A 26888-nucleotide genomic window follows, 5' to 3' on the forward strand; every position below is an offset into this window, starting at 1 on the left:
CTCGGTCGAATGAAACCCCTGTCTAACAGCTCCTGAAGCTGTGTAGGCAACTCCTGCATCTCAGGAGGAGCCAACCGATACGGTGCCTTGGCTATCGGAGCCGCACCAGGGACTAGGTCGATCCTGAACTCCACCTGTCGCTCCGGAGGTATCCCAGGCAGCTCCTCGGGGAATACATCCGCGAACTCTCGTACTACGGGCACATCGCCCACCGTCGCCTTACCCGCCTCCCGGGTGTCCATGACAAATGCGACATATCCTGCGCAACCCTGCTGAAGGTAACGCCTTGCCCTCGCTGCCGAACAGAAGGCTGGCCCTCGCTGTGATCTCTCACCCTGAATTACTAACTCTCCCCCACTTGGGGCTCTGACTCGTACTAACTGCTGCGCGCAATCTATCACTGCCCCATTGGGACTCAGCCAATCCATACCAATAATGACCTTGTTTCCCCGCAATGGAATGGGAACTAGGTCAACCAAATACCGCTCTTCGAACAACCTCAATACACAATCTCGGAAGACCTCTGATGCTCGCACCGACCGGTCGTCCGCAATCTCGACCTCTAAAGGGCAATCCAACATGCCCGAGGACTCAGGAAACTTCTTGCTAAGTGCAAGAGAAACAAAGGATCGGGTAGCCCCCGAATCAAACAACACTTGGACTGGAATACCGTTCACATGGAACGATCCTAAACGTATATACACAGAGCACATATCAATATCATAAACCTCATATAAATAGGTCAGAGGGAAAGAATCATACCCGTCACCACATCGGGTGCAACGCGTGCCTCCTCGGCTGTCAGCTGAAATGCCCGGCTCCTCATCACCGGAGCCTCTGCCTTGCCCTGTCGGCCATCCGTAATCCGCAGGGTCGCTGGAGCTGGCGCTTGTATTGGCGCTGCTGCTATCAACTGAGGGCAATTGGCCCTCTTGTGGCCCCTCTGGTTGCAGTGGAAACACAGCAACTCGGACGTCTGAAATACCGGAGTAGGAGCAGTACAATCCCTGCTAAAGTGCCCCGTCTTGCCGCACTTGTAGCAGCCTGACGATCCTAACCTGCATGGTCCCTCATGCGACTTGCCGCATTTCCTGCAGCGGCTACGACTCGGTGGGCCTCTTGGGCCCGGATCTGATCCCTTGGGCTTCTTCCCCGAAGCCCCCGTCATCTGTCCCTCCTCAGCCTTTCTCTTCAGAATGTGACCCAGATCAATCTCCCTCTCCCTTGCCCTGACAATCATGGACTCCAGGGTGGGGCAAGCTGAAAAACTGACATGCTCCCGGATGTCGGCTCGGAGCATGTCATGGTAGCGGGTCCTCCTCATGTCCTCATCACCCGCGTACTGAGGTACCAGTAACGCCCTCTCCTGGAACTTGGCGGTGATCTCCGCCACTGTCTATGTCGTCTGCCTCATATGCAAGAACTCTCGTGCCAACTGCTGGAGCTCCACTGCAGGCGCGAACTCCGTCCTGAATCGTGTCACAAAGTCCGGCCATGTCATAGCCTCAATGGCCGAGGCTCCCAAAGAGTCACAAACCGACTCCCACCAATCTCTAGCTCTGTCACGTAGACACCCTGCTGCAAATCGTACCTTCGACCCCTCGGGGCAGAAGCTGATCAGCTGTGCAGACTCAAGGTCTGCAATCCATCGTCTGGCAGCAATGGGGTCCTTCGCCCCATGGAAATCTGATGCACCACTGCCCCTGAAGTCCTTAAAGGACAGTGTGCGTGGTCCTGACTGGCTAGCCGCCATATCACTCCTGAACGCCCTGAGACGATCCTCCATCAACTCTACAATACCCTCCTTGATCGACCCGAAGATGATGGGAGTCGACTCAAGGATGCCCCTGGTAATCTCTGACGCGATGAACTCGCGTAGACCCTCATCAACTGGTTCGGACCCTGAACCCGAACCCGATCCTGATCCTGAGTCTCCCGCTCCCTGTCGTGTGGTCACCATACTGCAAAACATAGCATAACCACCATCAAACTATATTCCACTAACGAGGCTCACATACATATCACAAGTCCCCGGTCTCATCTCGGCCCTTTTTGAATCGAGTACGGATCCTCCGCTTTCAGTAGTACGGTCCCATACTACCTTCCACGTCTATCCGTACTTTCCTCAAGAATTGCCTCAACTCAACCAAGTCCTTTCTACTAATACTGCGGTTCTCGTGCTACTCTCGCCCTAGGCTTGCCCTAAGTAATCGCCATCCCACTCTCTGCCATCAGCTGTACAAGAAGTCCCTGCTTTCTTTCCCTAACTAGCTCGCGAATACTATTACATATTACTCAGACTAGATAATTCTTCGAATGAGAGGTCCTACCCTACAACGGTTGGACTCAGACAAGAGCTGCGAAGCAGGGCTAGACCCAACCTTCTGAAATTATTTAGTCCTTGCAATATGTAACGTAACATATTCGTTTACTAATTAGTGAGAGACAACTAGAATTCCTAAAAGCACATAGCAAGCAGCATTCGTGCATTGAGTACACATAATCAAGTGTATACTATTCTGGCTATCATACTGACTGATCTGTACTAGCATGCAATTCTCATAAAGCTGGAACACATAAAGCAGGCACATAAGGCATCATTCCTAGATCCTTAGTCCTATTCTAGCATGATGTTCTACTGAAACTGGAACTGATAATCATAACAATAACTTGTATGGGTACTTTGGGGAAAACTTACTTGAGCTCGGCCGGTCGGGCACATCACACACCTTGTTCTTTCTTTCTCGAAACTCTTTTACTTAGTCTTTAGAAAAATCATTTCTTTATAAAAATCTCTTAATCCCTCGATTTGAGTCCAGACACCCCCGAAGGTGTGTTCGAATCCCTCAAACCAGGGCTCTGATACCAACTTGTAACATCCCAAAAATACCAGCTAAAAATTTCATTTTTAAATTAGGTTAATACATAAAAACATCGTTACCAAAACATTCATAATATTAATTCATGTCTGAAAACCGGTAACATCATAGTAAAATATTCAGAGTACATCCCAGAAAATCCATAGTGCGGAAACAAGAGTGTGTGTGATATGCCGCTACCGCGCCGACTCCTTTCCCCTAGCTGAAGAGATACCTGAAAACAAAACTATAAAACGTAAGCACGAAGCTTAGTGAGTTCCCCCAACGAACCTCATACCATACAATCACATAGCATACTTGTCTGCCGGGCATTTCTGGGTGCCCGACCTTCCCCTTCGGTCCTGTCGACCGGATACTGCCTAGCATATCTGGGTGCTGGCCTACCCCTTCGGTCCTGTCCACCGGATCGGGGACTGTTTCACCCCCTACTACTACTACCACATAATAACATATCACATAACCCATACATCATAATCTGCTAGCACATAAAGCATATCAGGTAGTAACAAACCTAGATGATTATCACACAGACAGTCATCTATCATACAACTCCTATTAGTGGGCCGGCATTGTGGCCTTAGACCCACTTTTACTGGAAGGCAACTCACCTCGAGGGTAGCTGCTGAAAACCCGCTCAACCTACGCCTGGCTGCCGCACCGGTAACCCTCCGGCTATAAATCTGTAATCATGGATTATGTACTCATAAATACCCCTTAGGTCAAGTGACTGGTCAAAGTCAACTTCTTGGTCAAAGTCAACTCTCTGATTGACTGGACTCGCCGAGTCCATATAGCGACTCGCCGAGTCCTCCTACATCTAGCCCGACTCTGACTCATCGGGTCCCTGTTCCCACTCACTGAGTCAGCTTGACTCGCTAAACGGGGACTACTAACAAACCCGCGACTGGACTCGCCGAGTCCAAGGGGGGACTCGCCGAGTCCGACGAACAGATCTCACAATTCGCTCCAATCTTCCATCAGAACATCAACCTTGGAGATTTGGAGATTCTGGGACTATAGCTACACGTTAAATTGCTAATTCCACGTGCGACTACGAAGGGTTGGTCCTCCTACACTTAAACCCTTCTTATCCTAGTGACAGTTCATATGACTCGCCGAGTTTGAAGAACAACCCGTCGAGTACCAGGCAATCTTCATAGGACTCGCCGAGTTGTTTATCCAACTCGTCGAGTCTAAGGCCATCTTCATGGAACTCGCCGAGTGCACTTTGGCACTCGCCGAGTTCCCTTCGACTCTTCACCCAATCTGGCCAAATCTGAGACATGCAACTGATCCAACTCATGGATCTCAGTTCCTAGGGTCTGGTTATCACATATACACACGAAATCTGGGGGTTTTAAGGCTTGAAGATCAACCACTGGGGACAAAAAGGAACCTAAGAGCTAATGAGCAAAGTAAAGGTTTTATTACCTGATTTGATGCCTTCCCCAGAGTAGATTTCGGATCTACCTTCACTTCTGGAACACTCCAACTTCCTCCTTCTTCTTCTAAGCTCCAAAACCTTCTTTGGAAGATCAAAATCACTCAAGAACACTAAAGGAGCTAGGGTTGTTCTCTACTGCTCTCTGGGAGGAAAATGGGACGAAATGGGTGTTTTTAGAATGGGTAAAATAGGGTGCAATGTCTGAAAATAGAGTTTCATCCAGACAGGTGGACTCGCCGAGTCCATATGTCGACTCGCCGAGTTCCCAGCTTAAATCCCGTGTCCACCTCGCTGCTACTCGGCTAGTCGGGACGCAGACTCGCTGAGTTCATGGCAAAAATTTAAGAAAATACTTAAATAAAATCGTACCAGGAATCCGGGTGTTACAGGATTTGTTGATGCAGACTGGGCCAAGTGCTTGACTACAAGGAAATCTGTAACAGGTTACATGGTGTATTTTAATAACTGTTTGATATCATGGAAGAGTAAGAAACAGTCTACTGTTTCTAGATCTTCTACTAAAGCGGAATATAGAGCTCTTGGGTCTATTACTTGTGAAATAATTTGGGTTTTAAAAATCTTTTTTGAATTAGGAATTAAAGATCTTATTCCAGTTTTTGTATTTTGTGATAATGACTCAACAATTAAGTTAGCTCTTATGTAACGCCCGTGTTTCTGGGTCAGGCATTAATGATGATGTGATAGTCTAGGTTGACCTTTGTAACCGATTTTGAAATAATAGAAGTGTATTATTTGAGTATTGTGTGTTTTGTGCTTAATTGTGTGTCTTAAATGAATTAAGAATAAAAATAAGCGTGAAAATGAAATGTTAGATAAACCCGATATCGATACATGAAGACGTAGTGGTCGTGACGAGGTTTCCGAATATATAAAGAATGCCGAAATCCGAGTTATAACGAAGAAGTTATGACCTGTCGAAGTTTCGCGACAGAACCGGCACGACGCTGAATGACGTAAAATATGAATTTAAGATAGAGCGATATCTAGCCTTAGTGATCTAAACGGAAGTTGTAGATTACGTTAAACCGAGAGCGTGCATAAAAAGAACGTCTAAATCTGACTTCGTATGAGGAAGTTATGATTTTTCGAAGTTTCGACTTAGCGGTATGCAGCCCGAATACTCGAAATAGAGATCGAGTGATATTTAGCCAAAACTTTCTAAATGATAATTGAAGATCTCATCGATAGTAGTCCAACGGTAAAAAGACAGACGAAAACGGACGTCGGATGAAGAAGTTATGATTTTATAACGAAGTTTTCCTGTCCTGGCCTACTAAAAATAATATAATAAAAATAAAGTCAAAATTAGCCAACGGAGTCTAAACGAGAGTTGTAGAGCATGATCTCACCTACGCGTGGATATAAAGAACGTCGAAAACGGAGCTCGTATGCGAAAGATATGAATTTCTGAAGTTTGGAACACATTATTCGAGGCTGTGTCAGAACTCACGAGGTGAGCACAGTGCTCACGACGTGAGAACAGACTGGACGTCCTCCAGAGCAAGTGGACGAATGACGAATGCAGTGACCTACTGTGCTCACGACGTGAACACTTAAAACTCACGACGTGAGTACAGAATGTTGGCCCTATAAATAGAATTCAAGGGGCAGCCGAGCTTGGTTGCTCAATCTCTTCTCTCCTACTCCCGATACTCTCTCAAAGCCCTATTTTAACCCCTCTGAAGCCCCGGTATCATCCCGAGCCCCGAAGATCCCGAGAAGCGAAGTTTCCGAGCTGAAACTCTGCCCGCGAAAGGCCTGGTTTTCAAGGAAAACATCCCGGTTCTATCGGAAAAGTTTATTTTAAGAGACGAGGTGCTGTCCGATCATCGTGTTATCAAGTGAGTGTATATTCATTTTCTTCTAACACATAGATATGAAGTATTCTTTATAAAATACGTGCTATGTGTTTATATATTATTTGTTTATTTGAACTAGTTGTTGAATGGATGTTTCGTACAGGTTTTAAGCTGTATATAAATGTATATATTTTATCTACTAATATGTTGGGTAGAACATGGGTAGACAGTTGGTGTGTGATAAAATAAAATGATGAGAGGCCTCGATGTTGTTGTTGATCTAGTCATCTAGCAGAGTATGGATGACGACCACAGACTCTTTCTAGACAGTCCAGTGGAACACTAGCAGACTCATAACCTGTAGGTGTTGTGAACGATGTGTTCACCGGTGTACTCTATCCCCCTCATGGTTGCCTTTAGGACATCTATTGTTAAGGAAACCCCTTTGCAGTAATGTCCGTCCCGATGAAAATCCTAGATTAGGTCCCTTGTAATAGTTGTTGTTTTAGGGACATAAAGTGAGGATAACGGGAATGGGTAATCGGGTTATTGTTGGTTGATGAACTAAATATAATTATTTATTGTGGGTTGAAAACCCTATATGCTCACCAGGCTCCCAAGCCTGACCCACTCAGTTTTGTTGTATTACAGGTAGTGGCGCGAGAGCATAAGTTGGATGACTTATCAAGATCTTTTGATATTAGACCAGTTGTCATATGTAACTGTTGTATGGTCTATCTTTTGTTGTTTATGCTTTTGGTCTGTTTATCGGAACATGACATCCCGAATATTGTTATATAATGAAAATGCATCTCTTGATGAAATGCTTTGGTAAATATTATTTTATCATATTTCGTTTTTGGGAACAAATTCCGCAACTCTTTTAAATCAAAGGATTTACTCTGAAACTATTTTAAAAAAGCATAAATGAAACCGGTCTTTTCTGGCCGTGATTTTGGGGATGTCACATCTTAATCCTGTGTTTCATGAAAAAACTAAGCATTTTGAAATTGATTTGCATTTTGTTAGAGAAAAATTTTCTAATGGGGTTTTAAAACTGGTTAAAATTAGTTCTTCTGAACAGAATGCAGATATTCTCACTAAGTCTTTGAATATGAAACAACATGATTTTTTATCTAAGAAAATGGGTCTTATTGATATTTTTAAGAATAACAAATAAATATTTCGATTGAGGGGGGATGTTGAAAATAATGATATAGTCAATCTTATATTTATTTGTGTGAATGGTAAGTGTTTATTCTCAAAGGGTTATTGTGTTCAAAGATATTGTTGTGGGATAAAAGTGTAAATTCAGGGACAAACACACGGATCTTCTGGTCTGGGTCGGATATTCGGGTATGATCAATATTTGTGTTACGGATGTATAAAAGAGGAGAGAGAGTGGAGATATTTCAGATCACTTCTTCTTTAGTTCAAGAGAGTTAGGGTTTTCTCTCGTTTTCTCTCGTTTTTTGTCTACTTCTCTCTGTTCTTGAGTGTATTAGCAAGTTGTTGTAATAGCTTAGAATCTTGATAATTGATCAGTAGTTCAGATGTGTTTCATTGAATAATCTGATTAGATTAGGATTGAGTGTATGAGTCTGTGAGAGTAGATTAGGGTTTTGTAGTGAGGTTCAGTTGTAAGTACGTGAAAACCTTCTGTTTCTTTGTCCTCTAATGATATAAGAAATGAAGATGTTGGGAAATATGTCTTGTGTGATTTTAACAGATCTTCTTTTTACCAGATCACCACCATGGTTCAAGTCTGCATATCCAACCAAGTCATTATTTTGTATGTTAGCACCATATACAAGACAAATGTTAGTTGTTCCCTTCAAGTATTGCATAATCCACTTGACCGCTTCCGAGTTAATTTTTCTTGGATTACTCATAAACCTGGTTACCACACTAACTGCATGAGTCAGATCAAGTCTAATACAGAATGTAGCATACATGAGACTTCCAGCAATACTCAAATATGGAACTTTGCTCATGTAATCTCTTTCATACATGAGACTTCCAACAACACTCAATATGAAACCTTGCTCATGTAATTTATTTCCTCGTCTGTAGTGGGTGTAGCGTTTCGATCAAGCTTAAAGTGTATTGCCTATGGAGTTCCAACATGTTTGGACTTATCAATATGGAACAATTGCAAGACGTTCTCAATGTAGCTTTGTTGAGAAATGTATAACAACTATTCTCTTCTATTCTTTTGAATTTCTATTCTCAGTATCTTCTTTTTAGCTCCCAAATCTTTCATTTCAAACTCACTATCCAATAACGCCTTCAAGCCATTAATTCTAGCTATGTTCTTGGCTGCAAGAGCATATCATCCATGTATAGCAACATATATATATATATATATATATATATATATATATATATATATATATATATATGTGTGTGTGTGTGTGTGTAGGAACCATCAAACATTTCTTATTAGTAAACATAATTATCAAACTAATTTCCCTAATGTAGTTATGTGAAGTCATAAAAGAATCAAATCTCTTTACAATTGCCTTGGAGACTACTTCAAATCATAAAAATATTTCTTTAATAAAAATACATGATCTTTCTTTTAATTAAGGAACCCTTCTAGCTCAGACATGTAGATCTTCTCATCTAGACAACCATAAAGAAATGTAGTTTTTACATCAAGTTGATCAAGTTTCAGATCAAGTGCACTCACCATGGATAATAGAACCCTAATCATTTTGTGCTTCACGATAGGTGAAAAAACTCCATGATAATCGATTTCTTCTTTCTGTGAAACCCATTCGCTACCAACAATGCCTTCATCCTTGTTGGTTAACTCCATGAATTCCTTATTTTATCTTAAAGACCCATTTGCATCCTAGTAGCTTTGGTCCTTCTAGATAATGGCACAAGATCCCATGTTTCATTTTTCTCTAATGGTTTCATTTCACCATCCATCCCCATTAACCAGTTTGTTGCTTTTTTACGCGTTACAACTTATTTATATGATCGAGGTTCATCAATATCAATATATTCTCCAATCACCAATACATATTCTACATATCTGATATCATAGGAATTGACACATCCAACATATCTAATGGGACTTTGAATGTTCTTTTTCTTCTTTATTTTGCTATAGCTTCTTCCTCATTTTCTTCTCTCTAGCTCCTTCGACATTGACATCGACATCTCTAGACTCTTGCTCCCTGGGATGATCTTGAGATTCATCATGTCTAGGTTGTTCCATTATGGTTTGTTGTTCTTCATTTATCACAACTTTGTCTGGGGTTTGTGTTACAAACTCCACCTTCTGGATAACACCTTGATCCTATTTCCCTGTAAGACTTGTACTTTCTCCTATCTCATTACACAAAGCAATGAAAGTCGAGATTGACTCGATTGAGAAGAATAACACATATGATTTATTATTTATTAATATTTTTGTTTAGTCAACTATTGAATAAATCAACTGAAAAGGGGGGAATCATTCTTCCCCACTGCAAGTTTGCCACTACTATAGCAGCATCATGTGCAAAAATTTATCCCTTTTTAATACACTCGCACCGATGGATACGGATTTTTTATGCATACAAGTATTTGTGTTCAATGTTGATACATAACTAACAAAATCCCCTCCTTTGAAGTAATTCCTTGAAGAACATAACATGAAATTAAAGAGGTCTTTTCCTGACTTTTCTTCCTAGTCCTAGATTTCAATTACTAACATCGTTAACCGTATAAAATCATAGTGATTTGAATTGGGCCCATGACACTAAGAGATAGGTGCTTTCGCTGATTTAGTTCTTAAATAGTATGTAAGCAAACTATTTGTCGTTATTTCAACAAAGGAAGCACGCATTGTTTCGATATTGGTGTCTTAACGCTTAGTCGAAGTATCATATTTGGTTATTTACTAAAATCGTCATTTGACGGGAAGGATGGATTGTTAGTGTAAATGATTAAAAATATATTTGGAGGTTTTAGGCTCCATTTATATTTCTTTTGGAATGACAAATCATCGATTCCCAACCATGGGAAAAGTTAAATATGATACATAAATCAGTTAATTTAGTGTGTCACTTATGTTATATAGGAATTCATGAGCGAGAAAATTACCAATAACAAGTTCTTTATTAACGTAAAATGGTTGGGGAGAACAAAGATCCTGATTTTTAATGTAATCTTGCGAACAAATCAGGAGAGCTGGAGTGGGCATGTAGTTTAGAGGATTAAAGTATAAACTAATATCAACAATCTTTTATAACTACAAGTTGACATGGACTAATAAGCACTCTTATATTTTAAAAAAAAAATGTTTCAAATAAGCAATCTAAAACACCCCTCACAAATAAAACTCAAAAACATCATTTAAACCAACAGTCTACAATCACAATCGATATTTAGATCAATAATATTGTGTGTTATATTATCTTTTCGCAGAGTTAAGTTTCTCTTCCCATGTCAGCAAAAATATTAATCTTCGATTTTCATACGAATCATTAGATCATCTACCAACTCAAAAATTGTTACATTTTTTGTGTTTTAGTCATAATTATGACTAAATATAAGCAAATCACAAACTATTGTAGACATCTTACTGAAAAAACTCAATATCAAATTCATAACCATTTAGAAGCTCTTATTATTTCAGTTTATCAGCAAAACCTTTAAATTCTTAACTATTTACAAAATATCACATTATTTCAACCATATTTAAAAAATCTTATAAACTGTATGCATTTTAGTGAAAAAAAAAATAATGGTTTTCTTTGTCGTTCCAAAAATTATGTCATTTCCAAACTTTCAAATGGCCAACACATTGTGAGGATAAATGCATCAAGACACTTCTTTTGTAAGGAAGTAAACTTGAGTAGGTTATCCTAAGCTAGAAGCTCATAAAAGTCTTCAAAATTTTTGAATATTCTCATTCCACCATCGAGTTATTTGTGCCTAAACACACAACAAAAAAATATAAATAAATAAATAAAAAACGTGTTATCTGTATTCTCAATGGACGACTAACATTTACTGCATAAAAGTGAATCCAGTGCAACACCGTGCTTGTTAAGATTGGTCTTTGTTGGAATTTTATTTTGCTTTAATCTCCAAGGTAAAATAGTCACCTCGATGGGCACAAGATTGTTCCATCTAGTAGGAGATTCTTCCACAATTAAAGTACACTTATCTATTGAATGCCTTACAGAAGAAATTGTATACTCCCCACTAGCTTCTAAATCACATTTTATATGTCATGTTGTTGGGATAACACGATATTCTCTAATAAAACATGTAAACCACTCTATAGATTTGATTTGGCACCCCCTCTAGGCATACAACGCAAGCTCAAAGGCCACAAGTCAAGCCAAAAGATATCACGAACCAAGACACTATTGTTTGGATCAAGGCGGTAAAGTCTAAGAAACCGGTTTTTGAGAGGCAGGTCTCCTAATCAAAATATCGTCCCAAAATCTAATATTTCTACCATCACCTACTTTTCGAGCAAAAAGATTCGAGATTTGTACCTTTATCATTTATTTGTTTTGTCGAACTTAAAATATCCATCCAAAGCGATCCCGTGTGAGAAGTGGGAACATTTGAATACCGGTTACCATCTTCTCCCTATATACTTTTTGAAAATAACAATAATACAATAGATGTCAAACTTTTAGTAAGTAAAAACTATTATTATATTAAACGTGTTTCTATGACATGTATTCAAATGGTTTGTTCAAATAAATATCATTATTATATGCAACACGTCACCCCCTTCCACATTTCATCTTGGTTTTTCAATTCCACCAAACCAGGCCGACAACAAGCATGACATTGCCATACCTGACCTTCCAAGCTTCTATGAACTCCATCAATGATTCAATGGCTTTCTTTATTCACATGAATCATTACACTAAAAAGATTTCCAACGACATTTTGATAAGAATCGACATATTCGATAATAAAAATCGGGTACGATTACATAACTTAAAAAATTAGTAACTATGAGGACCTACTAAAAGTTTCGCAGAAACATGATTGCCTAATTATACGTTGTCTTTTTTTAATAATTCGTTCGAAAAATATTTAAGTATCAAAAAGTAAAATAGATTGTGGACCTCACTCATTATTAATATAGATCCATTTACTCAAATAAAATTTGATTTATTCAACTAGAAATTTAACCATATACTCTTAAATGTTTATTTAGAAATACGCTTTACAAAATAATATATAATGAGAAGTTTATTTTTAAGTACAATTTCTCTTATTTTACTATTTTGAGAAACAAAAAAAAAAAAAAAAAAAAAAAAAAAAAAAAAAAAACTTATTATTTATCATTTCTTGGATTTAGTAATTTTGGTTTCAGTTTATAGATTTTTCTTTTTATTTATTCGATCATTTCAATAGCCTCATAATTTATTGAATGTTATGTTAGCTCAAAAGTCGACTAAAGGAGTATCAATCTAAAACAGTTGTACAAATTATTATAATCCTACCAAAAAGAACGTCCATTTATGTGACCGGGATTTATTCCATCCAAAGCTATTTTTATACATCGACATGAAAAATGCGGGTCTACATAATAGCATGCAAATGATATGGATGGAGCCAAACATCCTTATAAGGCTTGAGGGTGTGAGTGTGGCTGCACCGACAGTTCGCTATGTCAGAATACGGGAACACCGCCTCCACCCTGCACCTGCGGTCTTGGTCGCGGTTTGGCCGCATGTGGTTAGAATCTTTCTCTCTCTCTCTCTCAATGTTTTGAATGGTCAAAAGATTTAAAATTCATTTTTTTTCTTTTTTACCAATAAATAAAACATCACAAACCTTAATTTACCACACCTAAATCCAATTCTTCTATCGTTCTATATTTTTTTCTCAAAAATCTCAAGATGTCTTCTTCCAACAACTCAACAACCAAAAAACATCCACTAAAACACCCAAAGACCTTCTTATGATCAACCGATTTATTTACCCCCGTTTATTACTACGGCAGTATGTTACCGTTTTATTCGCAACAATACCCACAAAAATACCCACAACAATACCCACAACAACACCCACAACCACAAACCGTACACGACACCGAATTTAATCCCTTTGATTTTTTTCTCAACCCGAATTCGTTCAAGAAACTCAAGAGCAGTCAAATTTCGAACCCAAAATCATTCGAGAAACCCAAACCACCGAAGCACCAAATAAAAGAAAAGACAAGGCGGCGGCCAAAGCATGGGAACACGAAGAAGTGCTAGCATTGGCACATGGATCGATGTTTCTGAAGATGCGAAGGTTGGAAAAGACCAAAAACGTGATCATTTTTTTAGGCGAGTTACAAAAAGGTTTCGCAAAGGGATGAAGCAAGGAGAATATCGTTCAAAACACCAAGTGTATTCCAAATGGGGAAAGGCAAACAAAGAAGTCATGTTGTTTAATGATTTGTATAACAACATGAAACGTCAATGGAAAAGTGGAGAAAGTAATGATGTGATTTTGAAGAAATCTCTAAAAGTGTATCATCAAGAAAACATGAAGGATTTCAGGTTTATTGAGTTTTGGAATGTCGTGAAAGATAACCAAAATGGAAAAAGAGCAAAATATTCGACGAGCATATCGATAGTGGTACAAAACACTCAAGAACATATGAATCTGAACACACTACATCAGATGCTCGTGTTGGGATTGACCTCAACAATGATGAATCCTTTCAAGTTACACCACCTTTTCTACCAATGGGAAGGGACATAGCAAAGCGCAATGACAAAGGCAAGATGGTAGATTCGGATGACTTAAAGTGATGAGGGACGAGGTGAAGGGCCTAAATGAAAGAATTAACAAATATATATAGATTGCTTCTGAAAGAAAGCGTAGGAAACAAAGAGATATTGACTTTGAAAATACTATCGATCGACATATATCACATGTCTGGGGATGAGCTTCAAATTGCTTTGTCGACCAAATCAGACCTCAAAAAACGTTATTTTAATTAGTTTTTTTAATCGCTTGTTGTGTGTTTTTTTATGTTTGTAGGTTTTAGAATTTCTAGCTATATTTATTTTCTAAGTTTTTACGAGTTTTTTTAATGTCATGTTATGTTTTTTTTTAAGTAATGAAATTTATGTTTTTATTAAAATTGAATTGTTTTATAAAATTTTAAAAATTAATATGTTTGCCATGGTATCCACACCTAGTATGTGGCAAAAAACTTATACTTTTGTGGTAAAAATGACATAGCAGTGAGGTGGCGTCTATGTGGAAAAAGAATAGAGTGTGGTAAGGGCGGCACCATACCCTCCGACCTAAGATAATTTCAGAGTGAATTCATGCCCCCCTTTTTAATATGAGAGAATATTACAATTTATATTATTGACATCGGCATCAATGTCATGCCCGACCATATGGTTTGGATTAAAACCACATAAAATACAAGTTCACCAAACCTTTTACAAAAAGGAAATAAGTCAAACACCCAGTAATTAGTCATTAATTGGCTAATTTCGTTATAACCAACGAATTAACTATTAATCACGTACTTATACGAATCCACCATAAAACAATACATATTCAATAGTGGTTTCGAATAAGCATCCATAATAAGTTATTGTCACATAAGATTAGATATTGACAGCATCAAAACAGTTTGATTCTTGCATAAAAAGCACTATTTCAAATCCATTTTGATTGAATTATTTTGAATATATACATACAAAGACAAATTGCCACATGTCTAAAAACAAAAATGTTATTTTGGTGGTCGAACACATTCAGTCATTTTTGAAATACATGTATACGATTTAAGAGTATTGCAATATTTGTGGGTTTGCTAAACATAATTGAGTTGACATCATTATAAGGTTTGGAGTTAGAGTTATATGTTGATTTTGAAATGTAAGTATACGTTTGAGAACAAACCAGAAGCAACTTCAAATACTCTTACAACAAGAATTGGCATATTTGTAGAACAACAATATGTGTCCCTTACCTCTTATGACTGCATAAGAATGTTGGTAAGTCAAGAGTTTTAGTTTTCTTTTGATCCAACACTTTCTGGACATGTGTTTGCTTCCTTTTGAGTTGGTTTAATTTGTTTGCCTACAAATATCTCATTAATCTACTTCAATTCTCAAACAAGACTCTAATATTTAACTTTTCTTTGATCTTCTACAAACATCATAACCCCATTCATGACAATGTTTCTTTATTTTATTGATAGTACTATTGTTGTTGGTGCATACTGATATAATCAATATTAAATGTAATTGTCGTATTATTTTGGGTAACTAATTACAAAAAGAACGTTACTTTTAAAAAAAATAACAACAACACTAATGTAACTATTTGATAGCTCGTTATTGTTCAAGGTTTATAGAGAACCAAAACATATTGATTATAGTATCATAACTTGTAAAGCAGTTATGAGAAAGCGGTGTTATCGTTCTCGACATCTTAATGGTATAGACCTTGAAAATAGCATAATGTAACTGGTTATATTGATGGATGTGTTGATTCAAATAAAGTAATCAAGTATAGTATTTTTTTTTTCAGATACATAGACGTTAACGATGACCACGAAGAGGAAGATCTGGATATAAGCAACATAGACGTTGAAGACAAAGAAGATTTCAAAATCAAACCACATGCTAGATGCAATATACTTTGTGGAGATGTGGATGATTACATTAATGTAGAAGAAGGATTAGAGAACAATGATGATACTGACACCATAGAAATAGGGCATCCATATGTGGAGGAAGGTGGACTTCGGGTTGAATATTGCACCCAAGATCCCTCTGCGAAGTGGAATCAGATGAAACCTCTATATAGAGAAAGGTATGAATCACCTCAACAGTTGAAACTTTGTTTAACAAATTATGCCATTAGTAATGGGTACTAGTTGAGATTCCAAAAATGTGATAGTGTAAGAATGGTGATTAGATGTAGGAAGAAAACTAACAAAAAAATGTCCCTTTAAAACCTATGCATTTTTTATGAGCACAGAGAGGTCTTTTCAATTTAAAATCATGGTTGATGAGCACAAATGTGTTAGATTCTAGGGCTATGTTTCACTTATGAACCTAACATGGATTGCAATGTACTTTTTGAAATACTTGATTAGAAAACCAAACCTGAAATGCAAAGAGATGCAGACTATGATACAAGGTAAATTTCATTAACAGGTATCTTGTTCAAAGTGTTATAGAATTAGGTGCATGGTAATGTCTCTCGTAGAATGAAAACTGAGTGATCATTATGCTAGAGTTTGGGACCCAACTACATGGTGCAGGGCATATTTTGGGAGTCAAATTGCTTGTGAGGCATTTTAAAATGGTATTGTTGAGTGCTTCAATTCCATCATCATGGAGGCTAGTAAGAAACCACTCATCACTATGCATGAGGAGATTAGATTTTACTTTATAGATAGATTCTTTAGAATGCTACAAAAGACAGAGAAATGGAATGTTGATTTATTCCCTGACGTTGTTAAGGAAATGACAATTTGCCAACAGAAGGAGGTCATAACAAAGTTTCATGCAAAAATCCACCATCTTCCCATGAACCTAAACCTAAAAAAGATGGAAAGACTAAGGTTGGATCCAGATGTCAGCCATTGGATAAAAGGAGGCCACATGGGACCAAGAAGAGGTTACAGGGTGGAGGTCAGAGGAATAAAGCATCCAGGGTGACAGTTTAGGTTCAGGTTTAGGTTCAAATCAAAAGGGAATAGAAGCTGAAATTGTGGTGCAAGAAACACAATAGGCAAATGGTGTAGAGAATGAGGATGCATTTGAAGTGCAAGATACCATTGCAGATATGAAGGAATCTAATTATTCTTATAAAAAGAAAATGGAAGCTTTAGGTTTAACACAAGTTGAAATAAATGACATCTTTTCTATTAAAAAAACCATGTTGAGCTAGACATGTCCATGGTAAATGCTTACTTACATACTATCTTAAATGCTTACTCGCATACTATCATAGATGCTCACTTGCATATTATCTTACATTCTTATTCACATACTGTATTACATTTTATGAACAAGATTTTGGAGTTGAGACTAAAGAACCAGCCCCATAAACTCAACCAAGACAAGTTGAGGATGAGAGGGAAGATAATGATGAGAGTGTAACGACCCAAAAATAACGACATAAAATTTTTTGTTTTTAAATTAATAAATCATCAATACAATTGTTTCCATAAAATCAGAGTAACCAAAAATTAACAAAACATCATTTAACCAGAGTAATTCACGGAACGAGGAAACATGTGGTGTGTGCTCTGCAATCATCCCAAGCTCTTCCATGCAATAAAATAGAGTACATGAAACATAACCTAAAAACTGTAAGCACAAAGCTTAGTGAGTTCCCCAAAATACCATAGCACATACGACCATAGATTATCATGCACATACAAAAAGTTGCCATGGGCTCCCCCCATGGTCTTTACTCGGAATGCCATGGGCTCCCCCACATGGTCTAATATCTAAGTGTCATGGGCTCCCCCCATGGTCTTTACTTGGAATGTCATGGGCTCCCCCACATGGTCTGATATCCAAGTGCCACGGGCTCCCCCTGGGGTCTTCCATGCAAGTATCACAGAGACAACTAGCATACCACATATCACAGAAACAACTAGCATACCACATAACACATAATGGGTCGGCATTGGTGCCTTCGACCCATGGATATAGTGAGAAGACTCACCTCGTACTGCTGAATCATACAGAAAACCCTTGGTTGCTGGCTGACAGATCCTCAATCTTTGACAAGCTGGAAATGAGACACATAAGCCAGATCCATAAGTTCTTTCTTGATTCCCATCCTTGCACCAAGCTCCATCTTCAGAGAAATGGACCAAAACACCAAAAATAGGCACCATAAGCTCAAGATACCACCATGAAGACTTAAAGACGAATTCTAGGGTTTTAGAGGGTGGAGGCTGACTTAGAATGAAGAAGAAGGCTTAACCTTATGCTTATATACGGTACAACCCTTGGATTAGGGTTTTCAATCCGACCCTCGTACGCCCCGCGTACGAGACCGCGCACCCCGACCCAACCTCGCACAAACGCCCCGCGTTTCTCCCAGCTACGCCTTGCGTAGTTCCTTCTCCTCGGTACGCCCTGCGTACCACCTTGGTACGCCCCGCGTACTAGGGTTTTTCCCAAACCCTATGTCTTCCGAAGGCCACAACTCTCTCGATACAACTCCGATTCCAACCATCATATATCCATAAAAAGGTATCGAGACGCTTATCCCTATTATTAATTCAGACTCACCATAAAATATCCCGAACTAAAATCCAATTCCATAAAAGCCCAAGCTAAAAAATTACCGAAATACCCTTTGATTCCAAACACAAACCGAATACCCAAAACGTCTGAATTACATTATCCAACTCCAACTGGGTCCAAAACTCAATTCCTCAAGGATCTGAAACCTACTAATACCCAATCCTGTGATCACCAACTCAAAATGGAAACAATGTGAAACAGGATGTTACAGAGAGGGTATAAATGACACCTAGGTTGTAGTCCCTAAATCTGCTAGTAAGAGGAAGATGTCTTCTCAAAGAATCATAAAAATGAAGTTATCTAAGCATGTGGTTAACTAGTAATATTGCCATATTTATACATATTTCTAGGCAATATTTTAATACATTTTAAGCTATATTTTGGTAAAATGCAAAGATATTTGGTATTTATTGAGTTAAATTACATTTTGCAGCCAAAAAGGACACACTAGAAGAAAAAAGGACTGAAAACGACAAAATTTGGATACTCGGAGGATTGGAGCTGAAAAAGATACAAAAAGGATGTTGTTGGACAGCTTGACCCCTCGTCGGTATTTTGTCCATACCTCATGACTCGTAACTCCGATTGACGAGAATCAAAATGTTTCGGAAACTAGACAGAATTTTGGACGACTTTCGTGTGCGTGCCAAAATGTGAATTCCAGTTCCTACATTGTGGCAAAGGAATTACCACGAAGTTGCGGGTCAAAAATCCTTATGTCAGTCTACGAGTTCGTGTGTGATAAGAAATCCCACCACCACCACGTGGCAATCTCAAGGCCACGACTTGGCCACCTTTCCTGACACAGAATCTTCCGAGACTTGGGGAATACGCGTTTTAAGGGATGACCACAGCGTGGAGCCTATTTCCCACGTTGTGGCAACCAGAATTTGGAAAGTATATATATTCCATACATTATGTCGTTTTGAGAGGTTAGAGGCCTGAGGGATACGATAATTGACGAAGAAAAACCCTTCTAAGAACCCTTGGAATGTGGAATTTGATTAAAGAACAATGAATAAAGAGATTGGAGCAAGGATTCACATATAATCAATCGGTTTTCTTAGTTTAATCATGTTTAGCTTAGTTTTCCTTTTGATTATGTGTTTTTCAGCTCTGATTTTGGGCTAATAACCCTTGCTTTCGTTTAGATTAGATGAACTCCTAATACTATGTGTTGATTTCATAATTGATGGATCTATGATGTTGGTTTTGCTTTAAATATTGTTTGATAAATCTAAACTTAGCTTGTTAGAGTTTCTATCTTTATCGCCTTGTCTCAAGTTTTGTGTAGTTAAACTGCAGTTGATTGCATGAACTTGGTTTACCTAGTTGTTTAAGATCATTAAATTGCTAGAGTCAGAGATTGATCATACCCTAGTATATGTGATAAGTTACTTGCTTAACTGTGTTAGAGGGCAGTATTTGATCATAATATTTGCTTGATTATTACTTTATTAGATTTGACCATAGAATAGTAGTCTACAGATTTTATCATTTAGAGTCCAAATTATCTTTAAAATAAATTTAGTGTCCTTAACTTGCATGATCATTAGGGTTAAAGTTCATGAATTGACTTATGCTAGTTAGTCTGACTTGTAACGTTTATTTGGTAACTAACATAATTAATCCATTGTCTTGAAATTAACCATAGGAAAAAGGATGGATTCAAAGCTAAATGAAAGTATCTTTTATTCTTGATCTAAAAATCGTCTTTCTAGTTATTTACTTTAGTAATTAAGTGAGTATTTTAATTAAGTTAATCTAAACTTGCAAAATCAGATAAAACCCCATATTTTAGTTGTTTTTCTTAGTTTAACTTTTAGTAATTATTTTTTACCTAAATATCGTTCTCTGAGTTCAACACCCGGCTTATTTAAACTATTCTATAAATTACCTAGGTACACTTCCTAAGTGCGATCAGTTAGTTTAGTAGGTTAGAATTATAAATTTAAAACTGGTAGTATATAAATTGCACATCAAGTTTTTGCCGTTGTTGTCGGGGAACGGCTTATTTTCAGTTAAAAATAATTACTTCTAGTTAATCGATCCTTTTTGTGGGGTAAAAGCCGCAAAAAGTTATTTTTCTGAATTTTGTTTATTTTCTGTCCAGGCATTCCCCAAGACGTGGCAATATCTTACCACAACATGAGCACCGGCAGTTTTGTTTTTTTTAGTTTATTTGATTTTATTTCTTTTTGTTCGTTTTACGTGTATTTTTTTAGTTTTATCTTAGCAGAGAAAATGGGGGACATCACAACAATGACAATGGAAGAATACAATCGGCATATAATGAACGAAAACAGATGGGCTCTTGATCCACCAAATATCCCAACCACGACAAAGTTTGAACTTCCAGGACAAATTCTTGGCATGCTAAAGGAACTACCTTTTTTGGAAGGAGCACGAGGATGCTTATGAGCATATAGAAGAGGTGGTGGAAATTTCTAACTATTTTAATGCACCAAACGTGAGTAAAGATGCGGTGATGCTTCGACTTTTGCCGGTCACATTGAAGGGTGAAGCTAATGAATGGTTAAAATCACTTCCCTTCGGAGCAATCACGACATGGGCAGACTTTAGGACAGAATTTGTTCATCAATTCACCCATCCTTCAAAAGTGGCGAAGCTGAAGAGAAATATCCAAAATTTCCAACAATTAGAGGGGGAGTCGCTATACGAAGCTTGGGAGCGCTAAAAGAGATTGTTACGGCATTGCTCTCAATATGACTTCAATGTCCAACAGGAAATCTCGATATTTTATGACGGATTTAATTTGTGCACTCACCAACTTCTAAACTCTCAAGGGCCCGTGACGAAGAAGGATCCAACCACGAATAAGGCCAAGATGAAGGAAATCACTATAGAGAAATCAAGTAGAGATGGAGGCCAAGATGCCATTATTTCTATAATTGCAAAGCTCGACGCAATGGACGAAAGGATTACAAAAATGGGTGATTCAGTTTATTCGGTACAAGATAGATGCAGAGCTTGTGGAGGACCCCATTTTACACAAGATTGTGCATTGGAATACAAGAGAGCTCGAGACACGACAGAATATCAACAACTCGAGCATGATCTCTACCAATTAGAAAGAGTCTAATCCAACAAGATAAATGCTCTCGAGTCAATGCTCTTTAGATTTATGGAAGCTAGCGAAAAAAGACATGATGTCACTGATGCAGCACTTAGAGATCAACAAGCATCTATCATGAGCATCCACACACAAGTCGAGCAATTAACAAAGCTTGTGCAAGAAAAGATACCGGATTCACCTTCAAGAAAAATCGAGCCAATCCCAATCTCTCAAGTCAAGGTTGTTTATACAGAAAAAGATGAGGAATTTTAGCATATGGGGGTCCTTAAGTCAATAGAGAAGCAGTCCAATCAGTCACCTGGAGAAAATGAGAATGAGGAAAAATATCGTGAAGATGCCCAGGTGCCACGACGTGGAGACAATAGTGCCACGTCGTGGGTGCTGAAGGAAGATTATGATTTCTCATATGTTGAGTCGTATCGGCCACCTCTCCCTTACCCATCTCGTGCCAATGCAAATATGGAGATGCAAGAACACACAAAGATCCTTGAGCATGATGAATTTGGAGACGTTAAGGAAGAAAAGTGGGAGGAATGAGATGAGCCTTTACCCAAAGAGAAATCGGAAAAAGAAGTAAATTATTCGAAACCTCCATTTTCAACGCCTATGATTTTTGAGGTGTTTGCTTTTACATGACCTCTAGATCAAACCTCAGAGCCAATTAAAGAAAAAGAAGAAGAGAGTGATGAGTCTCATTTTGACAAGAAAAAACTCAGAAAGTGGCAAGGAAAAAGCTAAAGACATGGGAATGAAAAAAGAACCCAAGCGGAAGCATAATGAAGATGTCAACTCGAAAATGTCATAAGAAATTCAACAAAAGGGCTGCCTACAAACGAGCAAGGTTAAAGGTGATGGAGAACGGGGAGGTTACACTTCCACCTGACGCAACGTAGAAGGGAAGGAGTCTGGCTCAAGATTCCACAAAAAGAAGCGCTTATCGGGAGGCAACCCGAATTTGAGTTTGCATTTTCTTTTTATTTTTAGTTTTTCGTTTTCTTTTATGAGTTTAACCAAATTATGGTATGTGTTTTTCTAGTTCTAATCTCCTTTTGTAGTGAATGAAGCAGCAGATGAGCAAAAGCAAGAAGTCCGGGAGCATTTCACGAATATCGAACCACAACTTTTGATAAGTGTAGGGTGGTTAGTAGGTGATGAGAGGAGTTTGAAAGGATTTTACAGAGAAAGAGAAGGATGGGAATGGATCTTAAGCCAAGGAGAAGGATTTCTATACATTGCAATCCGCTTGAAAAAACAACATGTACTCCTAGTTTCCACGACGTGGCCATTGACCTCCACGACGTGGCAAAACTAGAAATGGTGATCCACATTTTCCAGACCGAACTCCCACGACGTGGCGTATGTTTCCCACATCGTGGTGATCTGTATATATGCGACTATGATCTTCCAGAATATTTCTACACGTCGTGGTAAACGTCATTGCACTTTTTGAAGATTTATGGTCGTACCACCTTTTCGAAGTGGAGGTTTTTCGTCACTATTATTCGGCACATTCGTGAGCAGCAACATGAATCCAAGTTTCCAGCTAACGAGTTTGAGATGTTCAAGCTTTCCCACCACAATTAGTTTCAGTCTCGCCACTACTACCCTAGGGGAGTCTGTTCCTTTTTCTCCCTTTTATTGCTTTTTGTGTGCATTAGTTGTTTTAAGCATACAATGAGGGCATTGTATGAAATAAGTGTAGGGTAGGGGTCCAAAAAGGATTTGCAAACATAAAAGTAATTAGAAAAATGCTAGAAATTAAAAAATTAATAGGCTTGCAAAAATAGTCTAATAAATCTAGTCATTTTAAAATTTTGATATTATTGCATTTGGGCTAGTTTGCTAGTTTTATGTGGGATGATTCGATGAGAACCCTAAGATTTAGTTGAGCCAATATGTTATAGTGTATTTGTGGCTTCCCAGTCTCAGTGAAATCGTGGGACAAAAAGGCAATCCTATTTAGTTTGAAGGACATTAATATGTTTAGCATTGTGTACTTGAAATGTATCCAAGAGAGCTTATGTAGTCATTGCACTTTAGACTAATACATTTAACCAATGAGGGTTGAAGTTAAGTTCCCTTGCTTAAGCATATGTTTTTTCTTTTTATGATTTTTAGTTTTGAGTGAAAAAAAAATTGAGTTAAAAGAAAAAAAAGAAATATATATAAAAAAAATTGTCAAAGTTTGTTGAGTGAATAAGAGTCTACAATGTTATGAAGATCGAGAAATATCAAGAAAAGATTCAAAAGTTCAAGTTATTGAAGACTCAAGTTGAAGAATAAGGCAAAATTGCCAAGTTATTATTTTTGTAATTTTTCTTTCTATGTTATTTTTTCATATGTATGCTTGGGAACTCAACCAAAAATAACTTGAGGTTAAGAAAGTTTTCTGTGGATGGATTCGGAGGATGCATAAAATGAATGTTGTTCAAAATAAGTGGGAAGCGTTTATGAGGATCATTAGTATTTAGGGCTTAGGAGGTAATTAGGATTTAGACACAAATACATGCATTGAGGTAATGCGTAATTAGTGGGTTCAACTCGGATTTCCTTGTGTGATATTGGTGGGTAAAGTTCTATGTGATGTATTAAATATAAAGTTTTGCTTGAGGGAAAGCAAAAGACATGTGTGAGGTATTTTGATATTGTCATATTTATACATATTTCTAGGCGTTAGTTTAATACATTTTAAGCTATATTTTGGTAATGCAAAGATATTTGGTACTTATTGAGTTCAATTATATTTTGCAGCCAAAAAGGACACTCTTAAAGAAAGATGACTGAAAACGACAAAAGTTGGATACTTGGAGGACTGTAGCTGAAAAAGATACAAAAAGGATGTTGTTTGACAGCTTGAACCCTCGTTAGTATTTTGGCCATATCTCATGACTCGTAACTCCGATTGACGAGAATCAAAATGTTCCGGAAACTAGACAGAATTTCGGATGACTTTCGTGTTCATACCAAAATGTGAAGGGTCAAAAATCCCTGTGTCGGTCTACGAGTTCTTGTGTGACAAGAAATCCCACCACCACAACGTGGCAATCTCAAGGCCACAACGTGGCCACCTTTCCTGACACAAAATCTTATGAGACTTGGGGCATACGCGTTTTAAGTGATGACCACAGCGTGAAGCCTATTTCCCACGCCGTGGCAACCAGAATTTGGAAAGTATATATATTTGGGACATTAGATCGTTTTGAGAGGTTAGAGGCCTGAGGGTTGCGATAATTGACGAAGAAAAAACCCTTCTAAGAACCCTTGGAATGTGGAATTCGATTAAAGAACAAGGGATAAAGAGAATGGAGCAAGGATTCGCATATAATCAATCGGTTTGCTTAGTTTAATCATGTTTAGCTTAGTTTTCCTTTTGATTATGTGTTGATTTCATAATTGATGGATCTATGATGTTGTTTTACTTTAAATATTGTTTAATAAATCTAAACTTAGCTTGTTAGAGTTTCTATCTTTATCGCCTTGTCTCAAGTTTTGTGTAGTTAAACTGCAGTTGATTACATTAACTTGGTTTACCTAGTTGTTTATGATCATTAAATTGCTAGAGCTAGAGATTGATCGTATCCTAGTATAGGTGATAAGTTAGTTGCTTAATTGTGTTAGAGGGCAGTATTTGATCATAATATATGCTTGATTATTAGACTTAACCATAGAATAGTAGTCTATAGATTTTATCATTCAGAGTCCAAATTATCTTTAAAATCAATTTAGTGTCCTTAACTTGCATGATCAGTGGAGTTAAAGTTCATGAATTGACTTATGCTAGTTAGTCTGACCATGATGACTAGTAACTTTTATTTTGTAACTAACGGAATTAATCCATTGTCTTGAAATCAATCATAGAAAAAAGGAGGGATTCGAAGCTAAACGAAAGTATCTTTTATTCTTGATTTAAAAAAATCGTCTTTCTAGTTATTTACTTTAGTAATTAAGTGAGTATTTTAATTAAGTTAATCTAAACTTGCAAAATCATATAAAACCCCATATTTTAGTTGTTTTTCTTAGTTTAACTTTTAGTAATTATTTTATTAGCTAAATATTGTTCCCTGAGTTCGACACCCGACTTACCTAAACTATTCTATAAATTGACTAGATACACTGTCTAAGTGCAATCGGTTAGTTAAGTAGGTTAGTGTTGGGGTGCAAAGTTCTTCATGTATGACTTTGTAATGGTTTGACTCTTGTAGACCCACTTGCATGTGGTGCATTAGCCTTTAGACCCATGTGTTAGTGAGAGTGAGAGAGAGACATGTAAACACCTCTATAAATAGTGGGTTCATACCACTTGTAGACGTGTGCTTGAGAGGTGTAAAAGTGAGTGTGTAAGTGTGTGTTATTTATTTAGATGTAGATCTATGTCCCTTTTTGTAACACCATACATATTCAATACATCTCTTGAACACCCAAATCACCATGTTCATTGTGCAAACTTTAATTCTGCATGCCAAACCATGTTCTTATGTCACTACAATTGGTATCAGAGCGGGTCTTCAAGATCAAGGTGATTTTTGAAGAACGATTCTCGGTTTAGCAACTTTTGTCGCAATTTGGAACAATTTTGGTGAGTCTCTCTCTATGATCTCTCTTAATCTCATTGAATCGTGCGTTGCGTTCTTGATTTTTGATCGTTTGATTCATTGGATCAAATTTTCTTTGAAAAACTCATTTGTTATGATCCAATAAATTTTTTGTTGATCAAAGCCCGCTCCAATTCCAAATCCGTTTGTTTGATGGGATTCTAAATTTGCAATGGTTCATTTTAATTTAGATTAGCCCAAAACCATTTTGAATTCGGTACTGTTCATAATTGATTTTAAGCCCATATCGTGATCTGATTACTTTTCATCTGATTGGATCTAAAGCCCAATACAGTTACTGTTCAAGATCTTTTATAAGATTATATTTCATTTCATCATATCTGAATTCGTATTCAAATGTCATTTGTCGGATTTGTTTACATCTCAAGATCGTACAATTCTTGAATCGATTTTTATTCGATTATATCTCTGGATCAAATTTAAGCTTTGAATTGATTCTATGTTGAATACTGTTTATCGGTTTGTGAATCATTCATATTAACCTTTTTGATCGGATTCTTATCTTCATCTGATTCAATTTTTTTGGGTTCTTAATTTCAAATGATTGGTTTTCAATTAAAACTCAAGATCGATTGCTTGTTTCGTTTGAAACATATTTTTGTATTCTGGAGAATTGATTATCAATTTGTAGATGTTTGAAAATCAATTGAGTTATCGATGAATATGATGATGTTGATAGAATTGATGTCGGATGACTGGATTCGATTTTGGATATTAAATTCTCAATCAATGGTCAAAGGCGATGGCTTGAGTTGACTTTCAAGGC

The 26888-nt window shown here is 37.7% G+C and overlaps 1 long non-coding RNA gene across 1 annotated transcript; it reads right to left on the minus strand.

Moving 5' to 3' along the window:
• Window positions 1–10888: 10888 nt before the first annotated feature.
• Window positions 10889–11763, minus strand: LOC145125979 (uncharacterized). The gene is made up of 2 exons (XR_013716238.1): window positions 11648–11763; window positions 10889–11075 (listed from the first exon to the last, which is right to left on the minus strand). It is a non-coding gene; the product is annotated as an uncharacterized LOC145125979 (long non-coding RNA).
• Window positions 11764–26888: the final 15125 nt, after the last annotated feature.

The sequence above is a fragment of the Lactuca virosa genome, chromosome 7 (genome assembly GCF_052849685.1).
Source record: "Lactuca virosa cultivar CGN04683 chromosome 7, Lactuca_virosa_CGN04683_v6, whole genome shotgun sequence".
In the NCBI taxonomy this organism is placed as follows: Eukaryota; Viridiplantae; Streptophyta; class Magnoliopsida; order Asterales; family Asteraceae; genus Lactuca; species Lactuca virosa.